This window comes from Capsicum annuum, chromosome 7, assembly GCF_002878395.1.
Source record: "Capsicum annuum cultivar UCD-10X-F1 chromosome 7, UCD10Xv1.1, whole genome shotgun sequence".
Classification (NCBI taxonomy): Eukaryota; Viridiplantae; Streptophyta; class Magnoliopsida; order Solanales; family Solanaceae; genus Capsicum; species Capsicum annuum.
In genome coordinates this window covers 190,482,300-190,501,705 of record NC_061117.1, presented here as the reverse complement: position 1 = coordinate 190,501,705, position 19,406 = coordinate 190,482,300, and the positions used below count along the sequence as shown (strand labels likewise).

The following is a 19,406-nucleotide window of genomic DNA, read 5'->3' as shown; positions in this document are numbered from 1 at the left end:
TTGGGTCAACGATGTAGAAAGTCGGTGACAGATGCTAATGGTTGGAAGCAAGGTCAAATGTGACGAGAGTAAGAGTGATTGCCACGGAAGCTAAAGCCACAAACCTGCCACTATATTTTTTGAACTCACAAGTTTTCTTTGATGAAACAGGGAACATGTTACCTTCAAATTAAGGACTTCAGAGCATAAATATCATGGGCTGCAATGCCTAATTTCCACAGATGCAGGAAGCAATGTTATTGCACAGGTTTAATAATCAAATTATGGTAAAAATTCAACCCTTAGGAGACGCACTTCCTAATATGGATAATTCAAGTCTCATTTGTTAAGTGATACTTCCTAACTTGAACCATCACTCCTAGAAAATGTACCTTTTAGTCGAGTCATTACCTTTGATTTCTATAAGACGTACCTTTTAGTCGAGTCATCCCCCTTGATTCATATGAGACGTACCTTTTAGTCGAGTCATTACCTTTGATTCCTAGAAGACGTACCTTTTAGTTGAGTCATTCTCCTTGATTCCTATAAAACGTACCTTTTAGTCGAGTCATCTCCCTTGATTCCTATAAGACGTACCTTTTAGTAGAGTCATTCCCCTTGATTTCTATAAGACCTACCTTTTAGTCGAGTCAATCCCCTTGATTCCTATAAGACGGACCTTTTATTCGAGTCATCCCCTTGATTTCTATAAGACGTACCTTTTAGTCGAGTTATTCCCCTTGATTTCTATAAGACGTACGTTTTAGTCGAGTCAATCCCCTTGATTCCTATAAGAGGTACCTTTTTGTCGAGTCATCCCCTTGATTCCTATAAGATGTACCTTTTAGTCGAGTCAATCTCCTTGATTCCTATAAGACGAACCTTTTACTCAAGTCATCCCCTTGATTCCTATAAGACGTACCTTTTAGTCGAGTCATTTCCCTTGATTCCTATAATACGTATCTTTTAGTCGAGTTATTCCCCTTGATTCCTATAAGACGTACCTTTTATTCAAGTCATTACCCCTTGATTCCTATAAGACACACCTTTTAATTGAGTCATTCCATTTGATTCCATAAGACGTACCTTTTAGTCGAGTCATTTTCCTTGATTCCTAGAAGACGTACCTTTTAGTCGAGTCATCCCCCTTGATTCCTATAAGATGTACCTTTTAGTCGAGTCATCCCCCTTGATTCCTAGAAGACGTACCTTTTAGTCGAGTCATCCCTCTTGATTACTATAAGAAGTACCTTTTAGTCGAGTCATCCCCCCCTGATTCCTATAAGACGTACCTTTTAGTCAAGTTATTCCCCTTGATTCCTATAAGACGTACCTTTTAGTCGAGTCATCCCCCTCGATTCTAATAAGACGTACCTTTTAGTTAAGTCATCCCCCTTGATTCCTATAAGACGTACCTTTTAGTCGAGTCATTCCCTTTGATTCCTATAAGACGTACCTTTTAGTCGAGTCGTCCCCCTTGATTCCTATAAGACGTACCTTTTTAGTCGAGCCATTCCCCTTTGATTTTTATAAGACGTACCTTTTAGTCGAGTCATCCCCCTTGATTCCCATTAGACGTACCTTTTATTCGAGTCATCCCCCTTGATTCCTATAAGACGTACCTTTTAGTCAAGTCATCCCCCTTGATTCCTATAAGACATACCTTTTAGTCGATTCATTACCTTTGATTCATATAAGTTGTACCTTTTAGTCGAGTCATTCCCCTTGATTCCTATAAGACGTACCTTTTAGTCGAGTCATTTTCTGAGTACAAACTAGGGCAAACATTTTGTTCGTGTTTATTGAATTTTACTTTCTACTCAGGACCCTCCTGAAGAATGAGAATTTATTTTACGCTCAGGACCCTCCTGAAGAATGGGATACTATTTTTCTGTTGTTTTACTGTTAACTTTGCAAGTTCAGGAGCCCTCCTGAAGAATAGGGTGAAGATTTTCAAGATCAAGTCAAAGGAAAGTCTGAAGAATGAGTCAATTGTCATGTTCCTCTCCAATGCCAAGAGCCAACATGAAGGAACATTTCATTTTTTTTTTAAGATTCAACTCAAAATAACGACTATCTCACCATTTGAGAAATCATGAAGATTCAAGTCAAGATTCCAGAAAAGCTGTGCAATAGATAGAATCTTTCACTTGTATCTTCATTTTCATTTTTTATTTTTCATTTGGATGTAAAAAGCAAAAGGCGCAAACCGAAGACTCGACGAACTTGGCTTGAACTCTAACTCATTGTCTCACCAATTTACTTCGTTGAACTACACATGACTTGATTCCCTTAAAACTCGGGATATGTAGGCTGTCCAAAACCAGGACTTGGTCGCATTTTTTTTCTTTTTCCTCATTTTTTGAATAATCAGAGGATCAAAAATCATCTCTTTGCCTACTTATTTGTATGAAAACACTTTGAGATTTCACACAAAGAGGGGCAAAATTTAGACGCGTGATTTTGACCTTCCCCGAGTCTTAACCTTTTTTTCGGCATTAAAAATTTTTATTTTTATCTAATTTTATCTTTAGTTCTTATTTTACTTTTTAGTAGATTTTATTTTAAAAATCGTGAAAAAAACATTCAAAAAATAAAGTTACATTTTAGGATATTTTTATTTTTATTTTTATTTTTATTTTTATTTTTATTTTTATTTTTATTTTTAAGTAATATAAAAAAATTTCAAAAACTATATTTTTCTTTTAATTTAGCTTTTTTTGAATAAGCTAGTAAATTTATTTTCTTTTATTTATATTTTATTTTAGGTTAGTTATATTTTTATTATATTTTCTTAAGTATAAAAATTAATTATTTAATATTATTATTATTTATTTTATATATAATTTATTTATTTATTTATTTTTTAAAAAGGGAATCATTATCCTAAAATAACTACCCCAACCACCCCACATTTCTCTCAACCCCCTTAACTCCCTCAACTTCCTATCCAACACACACTATATGACACACACGGACAGAAAACAAGGGGAAAGTCAGCAAGAAACCAAAAGAAAAGAAGAAAGAAAGACAACCAAAGAAAACAACAAGAGAATGAAAACACACGGACAGAAAGAAAACAAAAAAAAAACCAACATTTTGAAGAGAAATCAAAAGAAAAACTAAGAGTGAAACAGAAAGGGAAAAGAGAAAAAGAAGAGTCAGAGTTTGAGTTTTGGGGTCTCGTTCGAGTTTTCAGTGACGTCGTTTGTGCTTCTTTTTAATTAGTTCATCATACAGGTTCTTGTTCGATCTAGCACTATTTATTTTATAATTTTTATTGTGAGCCAAATCATGAATGAAGTTATTCTAATGGCTTGTTATATTATTTAGTGTCTGTAGTTTATTATTTCTATGCAATTTGCTCTATGTCTTCATTTATAACTTGTTTGTCACTTTGAAATGAAGTCAATTAGATTAGAGTTTTGAAGTTTGAATGAGATAATTGTTAAAGTTGTTAATGTTAAAAGATGTAGCGGTACATTTAATTAACGTGCGATTAGTGTAATTGTGTTGTACACTAGAACTAGAACTAGAATATAGAAATCATGCATGCATGCAAAAACCCAAAAAAAAAGTTATGTAAAAATGTTATAGTAAAATTCCCAGGGGCTGCTAGTAATACTTGTTGGTTGATTCTTTTGGCCCAATTCACAATAGACGTATAGTGGTATAAACTTTCGAATCTTAAAAAAACAGTTAGAATTAGGATTGGTTTAATTTCTCATGGACTATAAATACTAAAGAGTTTGTTCTCGATCAACTCCCTACGGAGCAAAAGGCTAACTGTCGTGACTCAAAGTTAGAGTTGATTTAGGAAATGCTTTCGTTGAATAAAAAATATATAATACTTAATATATATTCAACATATTTTGCATAAAAAAAAAAACAGACACACGTGCATCATACGTAAATGACCCCCATGCTGTCGGTGGAATGGAATACTCTCATAGTCAAGTTTCATGGTGTTTGTTTGAATTTACCACATGACTATTTGTTGGCTTATTCTGTAGTTGAATATATTACAAATTTATGCGATTTCATCAACCATGGTCTCACAGTGCTTTGGGTTTGCATCAATTAGAGAGAATAGATTTGGGGGATCATAATAAGGATTAACATAATATGGTTAGTTTTGTGTATTTTTTAGTTACTATTTATCATTTTATTTTATTATTATTCATTGTAATTAATAACTTTTAATAATTTTTATTGTTAATTTAATTCATTGCCTTAAATAAATATTTCTTAAAGGTTATTGTTAAAGTTAAATAGCATTTTGATAAGATAAAATTTTTACGAGTTTATAAACGGCCAACCAACGCCTTTAGCGTTCGGTAAATTTTTAGGTGCGTTTAAAAATTTTCGTCTCAATTAAGAATGCGGCATACGCATCTTTCCAGGACACTCTAAAATTCAAGGATGCAGTAATGTACCTTGACAAATATTTTTATAAACTTAATTTTTCACAAATTTAATGCAAGAATTTTAAATAGTTTTAATATAATAAAATGAGCGAACTTAGGCCTTAACATAATTTATCAAAATAGTTTTAGTCAAGATAAGTCAATAAGAGCGACCGTCCTAGAACCACAGGACTCAAGGGGTGTCTCACACCTTCCCTTCGTCAACAGAATTTCTTATCCGATCTTCTATTTTTGCAGACCAATAAAAGAGTCAATTCATTTTGGTTAGGGATTCAATAAGGTGACTTGGAACACCATAACTCAATTCCAAGTGGCAACTCTGTAAATAAATTAATCTCTATTCAATATCGTCACTTTAATTGGAAAAACCCTTCGACCTCGACCTCCTCGAGCGAAAAAGGGGTGTGACATTCACATGCACCCATTACAGATTGAAATTTCTTATCACGGGTGTAAAACTTTATCTCAATCTTTTATCTTATACTTTGAATAACTGTTCACACACGATAATTGTTATTTAATATAGGATGTGAATGTAACCGCTAAGGAAGATGGTCATGAAGTGGATTTGAAAAATTAGGAATGTACTAACATGGAAGATGTGCAGGTATTTTTCGGTCCCTAATATTGATTTTTTTTTTTACAAAATATATCTATCTATGTGGTCGACCTTGTAAAGGTACGTACTGGGACTTAATGTTTCTCTGGTGCATATCAAATTTTTCGGATATTGATGCTGTCATGATTTTTAACATTGTTGTACAATGGTTCTCTTAAGAAGTAGTTTTACACTTGATGCACATTGGGTGATCATGATTTCCTGATAACTTATTACTTAAACATGTTGATTATGGTAATTTGGTTATGTATTATCTATTACAAAATATTTTTTTTGTGAAAGGACATTAACTAAATGTATTAAAAATTGATGGTTATACATTGGTTTTTTTTAGTGCAAGGATAATTGGTTCACATTACTAATTGTTCTGTATAAATGAATGAATAACATTATACATGTAGAATTACGTTTAATGTAATATGTAATAACAAGTATCGTTCTCCTTACACATAAATACCGTAATCATTAATATAGTTATACATTCAGATATTGTATCTATACATTACACATCCTTATGTGTTCACGTAAGATGAAGTTGGTGGGACAGTAACTGATTCAATACAGGCAGTTGTAGATACAATTTTTTTTGGTCTGTCAACACCTTCGATTACAAAGTCATTGGATGTTAGTGCTTCAAATAAAATGACCGAAAGCCAATGGGACCTTTTGGATAGTCAGATTCCACCTGACTTCTCTGATGCTTAGGTTCAGTAGCTTGAAGCCTCAAAAGCAAAAGCACCTGCCAAAAGGAAAAGAAAGAAGTCTAGTGTTTTAAGGTCACCGTATATTTCAAAGTATGGTTCTGGCTCTAAGGATCGGGCGATTTCGATAAAGAGGAGAAGCTGAAGTATGCTTTTGATGGGTACACCATTAACCAAGATTTGCCGAATGAATTGATGATCGATTACTCCCAGTGAATTGCCGTAGGATTACTGAAAACTCATTTTGCCAAGTAAGAAATTTGGTATTCTTTTTTTTTCTAACAATACGATGCCATCATAAATATTTGTGATGTGTAATCAATAATATTTTTCAGGAAAGAAACGGACAATCACTGTCGAGTAAATGCTTCGAGATTAGAGGTTACCCACAATTGGACTTTGTTGTTGCACACCCACAGTCCAAGAATTGGTTTTACTTGACGTCCGAACTCAAGACATGCCGGAACGATGAGGTAACTAATCTAAATATGATCCATATCATAAGTGCTTTTGCTGATACTTAATTTTCTACAACATCATAACATAAATCTGACAACGTACGGCTTCTGTTACTTTTACAATATGCGCTAAATTATTTTGAAGTCTAGTTTTTGAAATGTAATCTGAAATACTAATATTCTAGGTTCAATGTTGTATTACATTTTTGTAAATTTTATCATGTTGTACTAACACTGCCTAACATAGTCAAATGTTTATCATGCATGTTAACCAATGTATAATAACATATCATACATGCAGTATTTTCCATTATCAGTTATTCAACTTTAATCAACATGTCACGTATAATAATATTTAACACCAGCATAACTTTATATCATACATGTAATTAACACCATATCATATATGTTTTAATTATAGGTTGATTAAATTTTTATTACATCAAGCACTAGAATATAAAATCTATCAACTTTAAGGATGCATAACTGTATATCATACATGTATTGTCAGTCTTGCATGCATCACTACATTTGACTTACTTTAAATAACCAAAAATGAAGCTAGTGATTTCTTTCAATCGTTTTTACTTTGTTACCCTATTTTCACTTGTAGAATTTAGATGTGATCTTCTACCACTTGAGAAAGAAATCAAAGATTCGGCTGAGTGATAATTATAGATATACAACGACTAGCTGTTTCTTTAAAATATATGTTGAGAAGACACATACTCGATATTATCCAGCAGAACCGACATTTGAGCTATCCACACGACAAGACTATGCAGAATTAATTGTGATGGCTAAGAATGAAGATGCTATTGTAAATATACTTCATGGATTCTGTATGTCTTTTGGGTTACCATGGTACATGGTTGACGAGGTATATGTTCCAATTAACTGCGGAAAAGAATTTCACTGGATATTGGTTGTGATTGTCTTGAAGGAAAGATTGATACGTGTGTATGACTCACTGTCAAGTAAAAGAAAAAAAGAACCACCAATTGAAATAAAAAAGCTTGAAGTGATGTTGCCTACTTGTCAGACAATGGATTTTATGAAAAGACCGAGCGAACTGACTGGCCATCACTTGAAGCGTACAAAGGAAAGCTTACTCAGCAAACTGGTCTTGTCAATGAAATTTCATTTGATGTTGACTATGTGCAAAACATTCCACAACAAACGTCTGATAGTTTGTAAGTAAATTATAGTTTATTTTTCATGTATAACAATGTTATAAGTAATGTACTAATTATTATTTTTTTTTTTGAAATTAGGAATTGTGGCGTCTTTGTGTATGCCTATGCAGAAATATTAAGTGAAGGGCTGCAAGTTCATTCATGTAGGTTTGATGCTGCAAGTCAATGTGCATGCTATGGTTCATTACTGTGGCATTACGGAGTGAAAAAGGCAAATGAAGGGTACACGAGTGATAATGGTGATCTGCCTCAGCCAAGAAAAAATGTTATAGAAGAAATTGATGCATGTGCAATTGTTACTTTAGAGTCGCAATATTTATAATAGTCGGCATCGAAAGAACTAATTCTTACTTTTGTGGTTGATGTTAAACAATTTCAAGATTACTTTTTGGATATTAATGCACATTTTATGGGTGTCTTCTTATTTTTGAAACAAATGATTTGCAGTTACTAACACACTACTATAATGTTACAAACTAATTCTTGGTAGATATTGAGTTTTTCTTTTATTTATTTTTAAACGTGTATAAATAAATATAAAATTATACTGATATTGCATTTGAACATATTATATTTTTACTATAACGTACATTTTCTTATAAGTTAAAAATACATTGAACTAATATCTAATACGTTTAAATATATGTAATACATAACATAATACATGATTAACATATTTCATCTGATGTTTTTTTTAAAAGTCAGTAAAATGATATTTTTTCTGTCTAAATAATACACTAAAACAAAGTATAATGCTACATCATATATTTCTTACACATTAACTATTAATGTATAACAGTTGATACAACTTATGTTTCAACATTTGATTAATGTAATAGTTTCCATGTTACATACTAAATATATCAATCAGTTGTAACTACAATTACTATGGTTACGAAATATGATATATGAAAAATACTTCAAACTATTCTTATAATATTAAACCTTCATTGAAGAAGTGAAAATCAAATAGTAATTAAATAGCTTAATATTAGTTGTTCCAGCATTCCAACAAAATCTAATAAAAATATTTATACAACTAAAACCATTCAAAGCATCAGCATATAGAAAAACATATTATCTTCATCATGATTCCTTTGGAAAGAAACCGTAAGTTCTACGGTTGTGATCGGCTCGTCCGCATTTACCGCAACGGTTCGAACTTAAAGACAGTGATTCACTTAATTTCAAATGGCTTTCTTTTTTTGGCCCACCAGGCAGTCTTCTATATTTGGGCAGCAAGACTTCTTCATCATCAACAAAACCTGGAACATTCCAATTCTTCTTATCTGGCATTGGAACTATCGGGAGTTCATATGTCTTGACTATGGTGTGTGGCCTGTACAATTTAGAGCAATAACGATCATAATTCTTTACATCCACATTTTTACTTTTTAATACGGCAATTTCATGTGAATAAGGTATTTCATCAATTTGATACCAGCCACAATTCCACGCTCAATATCGACAATATACCTCTGTCCCGAATCATATACACAATAAAGATAACTACCTATTGGCTTAACCTGCTACCAAAACACATATTTATTATAGATGATAAAATAAGAATGTATAATCAATGTTAAACAAAGTTTCTGTTACATAATTATTCTAATACATACCATCATCCGTAAAGCTTTAACCCTATTAAGAGGCGGTATTTCTTTAAATCTTTCCTCAAGAGTTGTATTGGTGTAAGATGCAATTTTGTTGTTCTTACAATTCCAGGCAGCAAATAAAATTCTAACTTCTTCAAGGAAACCTAAATAGAAAGTTTTCTAGCCTCAACCAAACAACCGTTAATACATTCGGCTATATTTGAGGTCATCATTCTACCTCTATTTACAGGCGAGTGACATCGAGCTCATTTTTCATACTCAGTTTCCTCTAGATATTCCTTAAATCTTTGATCATCCTTAACAACCTTTGATATAATATATTTAAAATCTTCTTTTTATAAGCTTTAGTCATGAAATAATATAGGTCACTACGTCTATCTTTACTTTTTATAAAATGGGTGCAAATATTTTTTCATAAATGCCAAATACAAGCTAGATGAGGGACATTAGGATAAACAATGCTTACACCTTTTATGATACTTTTATTTCTGTCTGATACAATACACATGTTGTCTCGTTCACCAAATACCTCTCTAAACTGTTGAAAAAATCAAATTCATGCATTGTCATTCTCTGAATCAACAACACCATAAGCTAATGACAGAATACAACCTAAATATAAAAAAATAAGAAAAATAATTAAAAAAAAATCAACTATAACGGTACTAATTTTTGCAGCTTTATGAATTATTATACATAAAACATCAATGTATAAAGATCATATAATACATAGTAAATAACAGAACAATAAAAAAGTATAATAAAACATGAACGCACAGTACCTGGATCATCTAATGTGCTTCCCGATACAAATGTTCCTTCATATGGACCGCTTAAATGAGCCCCATCAACAACTACAACAGGTCGATAAAATTTAAAACCCCTTATCATGGGATGCAATGCAATAAACAAGTATTTAAACTCATTATCTATTGCCTTATGTATCCGAATGTGCGATTACGGATACGCGAATACACTTGATTCATCATATAGATATAACGAGGTATTTTTCTATATCCATCTGATGGCCCACCTCTAAACATCGCAACCGCCTTCTCTTTTACGCCCCAGGCTTTCATGTAGTTAATATCGACTCCGTAAACAACCTTTATTTCTTCAATAATGTCCACAGAAGTGCGTATTCTTTTGTGATTGATTAATTTTGGAGTTGTAAATTCACTCACAAAATTAGTTGTCGCAACCACATTATTCAGCACTCGGTCGCTAAAACTACAAGTATGCTCCGAAACAAATATTTTAATCACAAACAATTTTGATTCATTCATAAAAGAATCCTTCAAGACCCACTTGCAATCTTTGTTACGACAAATCAGTACATAGCTGCATCAATATATAACACAAGCAATTTTAGAATGTCTTAAATCATATTATCATTAAATAGTTGCATCAATATATAAAAACTTAGTCAATGTATAAAGCAACACTATTACAATTGAAAATAGTAAGAAAAAAAATGAAAATACTGGAACTGCCCCAGAGATATTATACATATCTCTGAATGTATAATCAAATATTATACATTCGTATTTTAACTTAAAAAACCATTCATAAAACACAAGCAATTTCAGAATGTCTTAAACTATATTATCATTACATAGCTGCATCAATATATAAAAACTTAGTCAATGTATAAAACAAAACTATTACAATTGAAAATAGTAAGAAAAAATGAAAATACTGGAACTGCCCCAGTTATATTATACATATCTTTGAATGTATAATCAAATATTATACATTCGTATTTTAACTTAAAAAATCATTCATAAAACACAATCAACTTCAGAATGTCTTAAACCATATTATCATACATTTCTTTGACTGACACAATTTAATTATACATTACCAAACACGTATAATAACACATTATACATTCGTAATTTAACAATCAACAGCAGCAGATCACTTAACTACACAATATACACTTCTAGAAAAAAAGATTTCCATATATTATAAGATCAACAAATATAATTGACACTTTTATATCATACCTTTTTTTGTCGGATCATTTCGCTTTGGTGTTGAAGCCATTAGCTATTGCATATCTTGCCATTACTGAAACAAGAGTTTTCTTATCCTTGTAAATCTGATTTACCATTATTTCAATGTTCTTGCAATCAGTAATGAGGTTTTTCACTTCAATTTTAGGAACATATAGAGCATACTGATTATCCGTTTCAACAACCGTTAACGTAACCGAATCATATTCACTACCCTCGATACACATTACAGCACCTGTTTCTTTATCAAACTCTATTTCACTATTGAATTTGTCGAAAGTTGAAATACAAAGCGGAAAATTAACCAATCCAGAAAATTATTTCTTCAACTCAAAGTAAACCCTTACTCCATTGTCATTTCTTATGACAATTGGAGAAGATTTTCCTTCAACCACATATTTAACTTCAATTTTTTACGTACTTCGTCTATTTTCAACTCCATGGTGATCGTAGAAATCAATTTCAAGAAAGTAATGCTTTTCGAAATAATTATTGTGTCACTTTTGTATGACTTATAACGAATTTCTGACTCCCAAATTCCAGAATGTCGCAGTAATATAGGGATATTCATATTGATTTTAGAAGTATTGAAGAACGTATGTAGAAGAAATTTATTATCTTTTTGCAGAAATTTTAGAAGAAATTTGTCGCAGCAATATTGCTTTTTTGCTTTTCAGATCTTGAATCCAAGATTACAAAAAAAAAAAATGACTTTTCAGAATTTTTTTGAAATTCAAATATCAGTTACTAGTTTTATCCATAAACGAGTTAATGTTAGCTAATTATTGCCGTTAATTAAGAAACTGTAAAATAATTGCCGATTTCAATAACCTTAAATTTAGGATTAGTTGTTTCATCATACATTCGATTAATGTATAATACTTGGCCGAATGTATGAGTATTTTTGCCAAAATCCGGGAGAGAGAAAACAAGAGGGGATTTTGTGTAATTACTTTCTTTATCTAGGGGATTTTTTTTTTTTTTTTTTTTTTTTTGGTTCTATTTTAGGAAGAAGTAATCTAAATCTTTAGCAAATGTGAGAGCTTATAATTCCTTAAGGACACACAAGCACTCAGAAATAGCTTTCTACTTCTACATTTCTGTTTAAGTGTTATTTGTTTTTTTATGATTATAAAAACAGAAATTAATTTGATAAATTACTGTTATAAACACAGATGGTACTTAACAAATATTGCTAGTGGCTAAGGGTTTTTTTAATTACTTTATTTTAGATTGTCATCTCCTTTCTCTTCCAAATCCTCCCATCCTAATAATGCAAATTAATTTCTGGAAATTACGAGTCTGTTAGAGAAGATTTTTTTTTCTTTTTGAAGGTATCCTTGAAAAAAGGGTCCAAATTCGTGTTGCATGGGAAACAGAAAATCTATATCTATCTATATTACCTTAAAATTTAAGCATTAACTCACTAACTTTAAAGTGAAATTACATAAATATCCTTCTTTAACTAACAACATTTGCAATGAACACACTGGTTCAAGATGACTCTAATATTTTGCCTACACAGCCTTCCCGGTAAAGCATAAGGCTACTGCTTGTGATGCTTGTGCACATCAACAAGACTTCATAATGACTAACGACTTAGAATGTGCATCATTAATTGTTTATATCTTCATCATGAAGGTACACCATTTGCGGAACGATTACGTATTGACACGGGATAAAAGGTGTGAAATTGTGTCTTCTAGATTTACAGGAAGTGCTGGTTTGTTTTGCTATCTCAATCACTTAATGATGATTTAGTTGCATTTCCTAATGTTAAGATAATTGAAATAAATTTGAACAAATGTATCTTATTATGGAGTTTTATAGGACTGCAAAATAAAATAGGAAGAGTGAAAAAATCACAACTCATAATTTTTTCTAACCTCTCATTGGAGCTGTCACTTTTTTCTTCCTTAATAACTCAAACTCAATTAACAACAAAAAATTTACTTGGGATTTGGAAATTGACGGAAGTAGAAATATCTACAAGAGAGACTTTTGGTGGTTGTGTGGTGGCCTCCTCGGAAGATGCCAGATAATAGAGAAAAATGATTTTAGGCAAAGATGAGAGGAACAAGAAGCAACTTAAGAAGTCCTGTCAGTGTCATATCGTTAAGGACAAATTTGATGTTGAATGCATGATATAGATCCTTTGTTAGATAATGCTTTTTGAATGTGTATCTAAGGTAAATTTTATTTCTTTTAGAGAAAACAGTCTAAAAACACCTCAATTTTTATTTGAAATTCTAACTGCAAATTCAAACTTTACGAGGGTTCTATCACCATGCTAAAAATTTTAAAAATGAAATTATTACATTCTTAAAACGCCATAACCACATTCATATTGATCAGGAAAACTCACACGTTTGACATGTGAATTTTTTTAAAAAAAAATCTTTACCCTTATCTTCAATCATATTCACTTTTCCAAGCCCACAATCAATTTTTCTTCTAAAAATCAAATTTTTCATCTTCTCACCCAACAAAACATCAACATTCTTGAATCAAGTCCAATGATAATAGAAAAATGTAGAAGCAACAGTTCATTACGGACAATTTTGTGTTTCATGTCATCGTCGAATAGTACTCGTCTCCGTTCTCAAACCAAATATGTATCATCAAATAGAATCGAGTGGAGCGAATAACTAAATGGCACTACATCGTTTGACTTGTGAATGAAGAAAGGAATAGAAGTAGGATTGATGGTTAGCTGATGCAGTGGTGGTGATAGTGGTGGGTGAGATGAGACCAATATTTGTATTAGATGTGGGATTGACTTGAATTGAAGTGGGTGATGCAGTGTTGTCTTGAAAATTCTTAATTCTTATGTTTGATTCTTGATTCTTGAAATTTGGGCAAGATTTTGAGGGAAAAAGGCAATGGAAGAAACGAAAAGGGTGAGAGATTTATATAGAGAGGAAAATGGAGGAAGATGAATAAGAATGGACATATGGTACTGAATACAATGGAGATGATGGTTTGCAGTGATAGTACCGGTGACGGGATAGGAGTAGTGGTGAGATTGGGTTATAGTGGTGAAGAAGACAGAAAATAAAAATATTATTAATAATTAATAATATATATATATATATATATATATATATATTAATAATTAATTATTAATATATTTGTGTGTGTGAAAATAAGCATTAACTTTTAATATTTTTTTTTTGATCATCGCTCTCACAAAGAGTGTGAACTCCACCTTCTTTCCCATCTCAGCTTTAGGGAGCAAATAATTTAATTTTTAAAATATTCAGGGGGATGATAGGACCCCCGTGAAGTTCGAGTGTTTAGTTGGATTTCAGGTAAAGGTTGGGGTTGTTTTAGACTATTTTCTCTTCTTTTTTTTTATATTATGTTGTTGGAATGTTCACTTTTACTCTCTGTTTTTTGATAACTAGCGTATTGAAGAACAATATTTTTGACAATGTTGCGTTACGAGATATCATGGTTTTAACTTCCTTCATTTAATTTTTTTGTTTTATTTTGACTTGAAACGAAGTTTAAGAAAGTAACATACTTTTGAACTTAATGATGTTAAATTAAGAATACGTAGAATGTACAGAAATGTCTTTTAATCTTGTGATTTTAAACATGCCATAAGGAAAGTTATATTTAAATAGTTGCAAAATGCACTAAAAAGAAAAGTAAGGCGAACAAACTGAAACAAAGAGAGTATTAATTTGTGAGTATTGCTTCTTTTAAGAGATGATGTAGAAATAGTGTCAAAGTAACTTGAGAAAATTGAAAGAAATGTGTCTTTTAAGTCTTAAATTTGGTATTGGTAACATTGACCAACTTAAAGGATCAAACATAATTAAGAAACTTGATTAAGTTAATTGTGGACTTAATTAATATTTTGAAAATGTTCTAATCTTTTTAAAAATATAAATCAACCCACACCTCTCTCCTCTCCAAATCTACATTCTATCTCCTCTCTCCCCTTTCTCTCGATAATTTCTCTCAAACTTCTCCCAACCAGCAGTTCTACAAATTTCTCTCTTCAATTCGTGGTGACTTCAACCTCCGGCGATAAATAGTTGGGATTCGATTTTCATTTCAACTTTCAACCGCCAATCGACATGGCAACATTACTCTCCGGCGACAACAACTTTGAGTTCTCCATCGTCCCTTTTCATTTTTCTCAGGTAAAAGATTAGGACTTTTTAGTTATGAAGAAAAAGAGAAACTTGAGCCACTTCTCTTCTAGTATTGGTTAACAATTTCAATATTTGTTGCTTAAATTTAAAATAGGGACTGAAGAAAACCCTAATTTGTGGTATTTTTCTCTTCTCTTTTCAGAGTAAAATATGATTTTTTTTGTTGTTATTGTAGTTCTTGTTGTCGAGCTTTTTATTCGATTTGTTGATGTTTGTTGTGTTTTTTAAAGTTTAGTTTTTGTTGTTTGTGTTTGTACAAATAAAACAATGATGTTGGTGTTTTTAGTCATTATTGATGCTCTTGGTATGTGTGTTATGTGTATTGTATTGGTGTTGCGGGGTTGATATGTTGTTGTTCTTGGTAAAAATAATGTATTTGATATTAAATGGTGATATTATTGTTGTTCTATTGAATAAAATCTTGCTACTGGTTTGTTTTTTCTGCAATAAATTAACCATCTGATGCAACATATTAACCATCTGATGTAACTAATGAATCATCTGATGCAATAGATGAATTATCTGTTGGATGAAATTCTATCAACTATTCCAACAGATGATATGTCCAAGACTTTGTTTTCTTCCAATAGATCATTCATCTGTTGCGACAGATGACCCTTCTGTTGGAAAAAATCTAAAAAAATATTGACAGTAGATAACAATTTCAACAGATCACTTATATGTTGCAACAGATGAGCGATCTGTTGCACAGATCAATCAACCGTTTCAACAAATGAGTGATCTGTGGGAAGAAAGTACAACAATATTGAAACTATTTTTATTGTTTCCAACAGATTACTCATCCATTGCAATAGATTAGTTATATATAACAATAGATAATTCACCTGTTGCAACAGATGAGTGATTTGTTGGAACTGTTATTTTACTGTGTTGTACTTGTTAGATTTACTGTTATCCCTTTTTAATGATGCATTAATCAATTATAATCCTTTTTATTTTCCTATTACTTTTAGATAATATGGCTCCCAAAAGAAAAGAAACTGAATCAAGTCTAAGTAAAGGAATAAGTGAAGCAGCTATGCTACATCCACCACTCTATGAGCTTGCTTTACAAACGATATCTCAATCAGAAGCAGAAGATAATTAACATGGGGATAAGAAATGTTTCAAAAGAGATGATCCAAATTCTAATAGCCCTTCCACTGAAGAGTTGGTCAAAACCTTCAGTGAGATTTGGGCACCACGAGAACAAGGATTCTTCATGAGATTCGAAGGCTGAGGAGGTCCTGCTACTGCCAGTTTACGATTTATCGGTTGATAATATTATTATTATTATTATTAATAATAATAATAATAATAATAATAATAATTAGGTTATATTTTTTTAGCGTATGTATTTTGTTTTGTTTATATCGGATCTACCTAAATCTAATGTAATGTATGTTTTATTTTATTTTGTTTTGTATTTTTGTATGTAATGAATGAAAAAATTTATGTTTGGTCATCCTTTAACTTCATTTCTTATTTAATTTTCATTCTGTCAGTTTCTTTTGCTTAACATGCTGAGGGTTGGAGGTAGGTTTGAGCGTTTGGCATAATTTTGAATCCCATGCGAATATCAAGAGTCTTGAGTTCTTCTAACAGATAGACCATCTATCGAAATAGATTGGTCATCTATTGGAAGAACACAAACCAGTGGCAAGAACTGTATTGTGTTCTTTCAGCAGATCTGTTGCAATAGATGTGCCATCTATAGGAACAACACACTCGAGTAGCAAGGGTTTTGAGTTTTTCCAACATATTACCCATCTGTTGCAATAGATTGGTCATCTATTTGTTGAACACAATCCAGAATCAATCTGGATGAAGTGTATTATGTTCTTCCAGCAAATGTTCATATGTTGCAACAGATTGCAATCTGCTGAAAATATTTTTTTGCCGTCTATTGTATTTAGTTCCTGTTACCTATTTTTATTAATGCACAAGTTAATAAAAACATATTTTATATAACAAATAATAACATTTAAATCCCCAACAATGATTTAAAATTATTAAAGTCTATAACAAACAACAACATGAGTTTACTATTACAACGATCATGGTGTATTATGTTCTGGGCATGCAGTTTTTTTGTGGACAACGTTCTTACATACGGAGAATTTGTTTTTCTTGACGAAAATAATTCTCCAAATCCACGTCTCCTCTTATATCGCCTTCTTCTCGATTTGATAGTTCTTGGGTCAATATATGAAGGAGGTATTAATCTCTCCAAAATCTCTACAGGAACAACCCAAGATTCTTCAGGAGGCACCGAATTAATATTCTCACTATTTCTCATCATATATTCTTCCATCAAATAATATGGAGATGAGTACTCATAAATTTATGAGTACTCATAAATTTAAGTTTCATATTGTGCACCATATTAGGCTCGAAGAGCTGCCATAGAATGTGGACATGGCATTTTGTCCAAGTGAAAAATTCTACATGTACAAGATCTTGTTTAAAGATAGACCGTGGCAACATCAATATAACCGTCGATACTGAACTTGTAATTTTCTATTTGATAAGTAAATAACCTATTCTCCAAACTGATGTTCGTTGATATTTATTTTTCTGCTACTAGAGCAAGTCTATTTCTTGTGTTCGTGAATTGTATATGCCTTTCCTAAAATAATTTGGCATACTTCATGTTTATTTCATCAAATAGCACAATAATGGAGAAATTCTCTTTCAACGCCAAATAATGAGTTCACTTATTCAAATTATGTTTGATGTCATAATATTATACCTATATAAAAAAAATCACTTAGTACGATATCATAAAGGATTACAAACTTGTAACTCAAATAAGACATTAAATTTATAACAATGTACCTATTTACTGGATAAAATGTCCGGCTCCATCTCTTGAAACCGGCATGTTCGAGATGTTATGTTGCCTTGGGTGACATATCCCTTATTTGATGGAAATATTCAAAAAACACTCAATTATAGCATATGCTTTAGCTGCTCTTTAAAAAAGAGACACGGCCCTTTCGTTGTGAAAATTATTTCGAATAATTTCTCTAAGATACCTCATGCAACAATCAAAGGAAGCTTAAGTGTAGAAAATTAAACCCATCTTTTGGATACTTGGATGCCTATCCAAAATAATACACAACACTTTAGTATTTTTGACTCAACTTTGCATTTGTTGAAGAAAATATTCATACGAGGTATCACATTCCTTGTCCGCTACATAAAAAGCGACAGAAAAGATGTGACTCGCCGCATCTTGTTCCACTATCGATAGCAAAACTCCTATATACTTTCTCCTCAAGAAAGTCCCATCGATGGCTATGACTTTTCTCAATTGTTGAAAACCAAGAATCCAAGCACCATATATAGGATACAAAAAGTACTTGAACCTTTCATTTCATCAACATGCAATGTCGTCTTACTTTCAGAATTTGTGGACTCAAGCACGTAACGGTAGGCATCGAGGACTACATACCCTTACTCGTGTGTCCCCTAACTAAGTCCTAGGCAATCTCTATGGCCATATATATGTTCCAACAACTGACTGTAACACCCAATTCTGTATGGAGTTGATTAGTCATATCACTTGTAGAAGGGCCTTTGCCATTAGGGAATTTATTTTGAAAATATTTATCAATGACCTTTGTCGTGGCGTGAGGATTATGGATCATAATATGCTCCGAACCACATGTGTGATACTTTTCATAAATATTAATGATGAATCTGTCAGAACTTAAGTATTTCATATCCCTTAACCATAACTTGCAATCCGAATTAGCACATCTAAATGAAAAGACTTTGCTCGAATTAGTCACCTTCTACAGTCTGAAATCTTTTTTCAAGAAAGCAATAAACAAAGAAGTAACTAGTTCTATCTTATTCTTGAATGACATTCCCTTATAAAAATCAGTCTCGCCATCTTGAAGATTTCCCGACTGTGTTGATTGAGAAGAACTGCCCACTGTATTACTTGCAACAATGGGTCTAGGTGTTAGATCATCATCTGAAATATTCATGTCCAGATCATATAATTTATGATCAAACATGTCTTGTTGTTCTTCTTTTACATTCTGATTCTCATTCTCTATCGATTTTTCAACCACGTATACCCTTAACACTGGCCTAGCTGAATCACTCAGATAAGCATGCAATCAAACCTAATTGGTTATCTTGAAAGGTAGTACCCTCTGATTTTCAAAGGAGTTGTTCATGTAGCAGATGACAAGTCCTTTCGGTTGATA

The 19,406-nt window shown here is 31.8% G+C and overlaps 1 long non-coding RNA gene across 1 annotated transcript; it reads left to right on the top strand.

Moving 5' to 3' along the window:
* The first annotated feature begins 2,842 nt into the window (after positions 1-2,842).
* Positions 2,843-7,796, top strand: LOC107877240. The gene is made up of 6 exons (XR_001676267.2): positions 2,843-3,219; positions 4,933-5,013; positions 5,731-5,977; positions 6,062-6,199; positions 6,798-7,377; positions 7,459-7,796. It is a non-coding gene; the product is annotated as an uncharacterized LOC107877240 (long non-coding RNA).
* Positions 7,797-19,406: the final 11,610 nt, after the last annotated feature.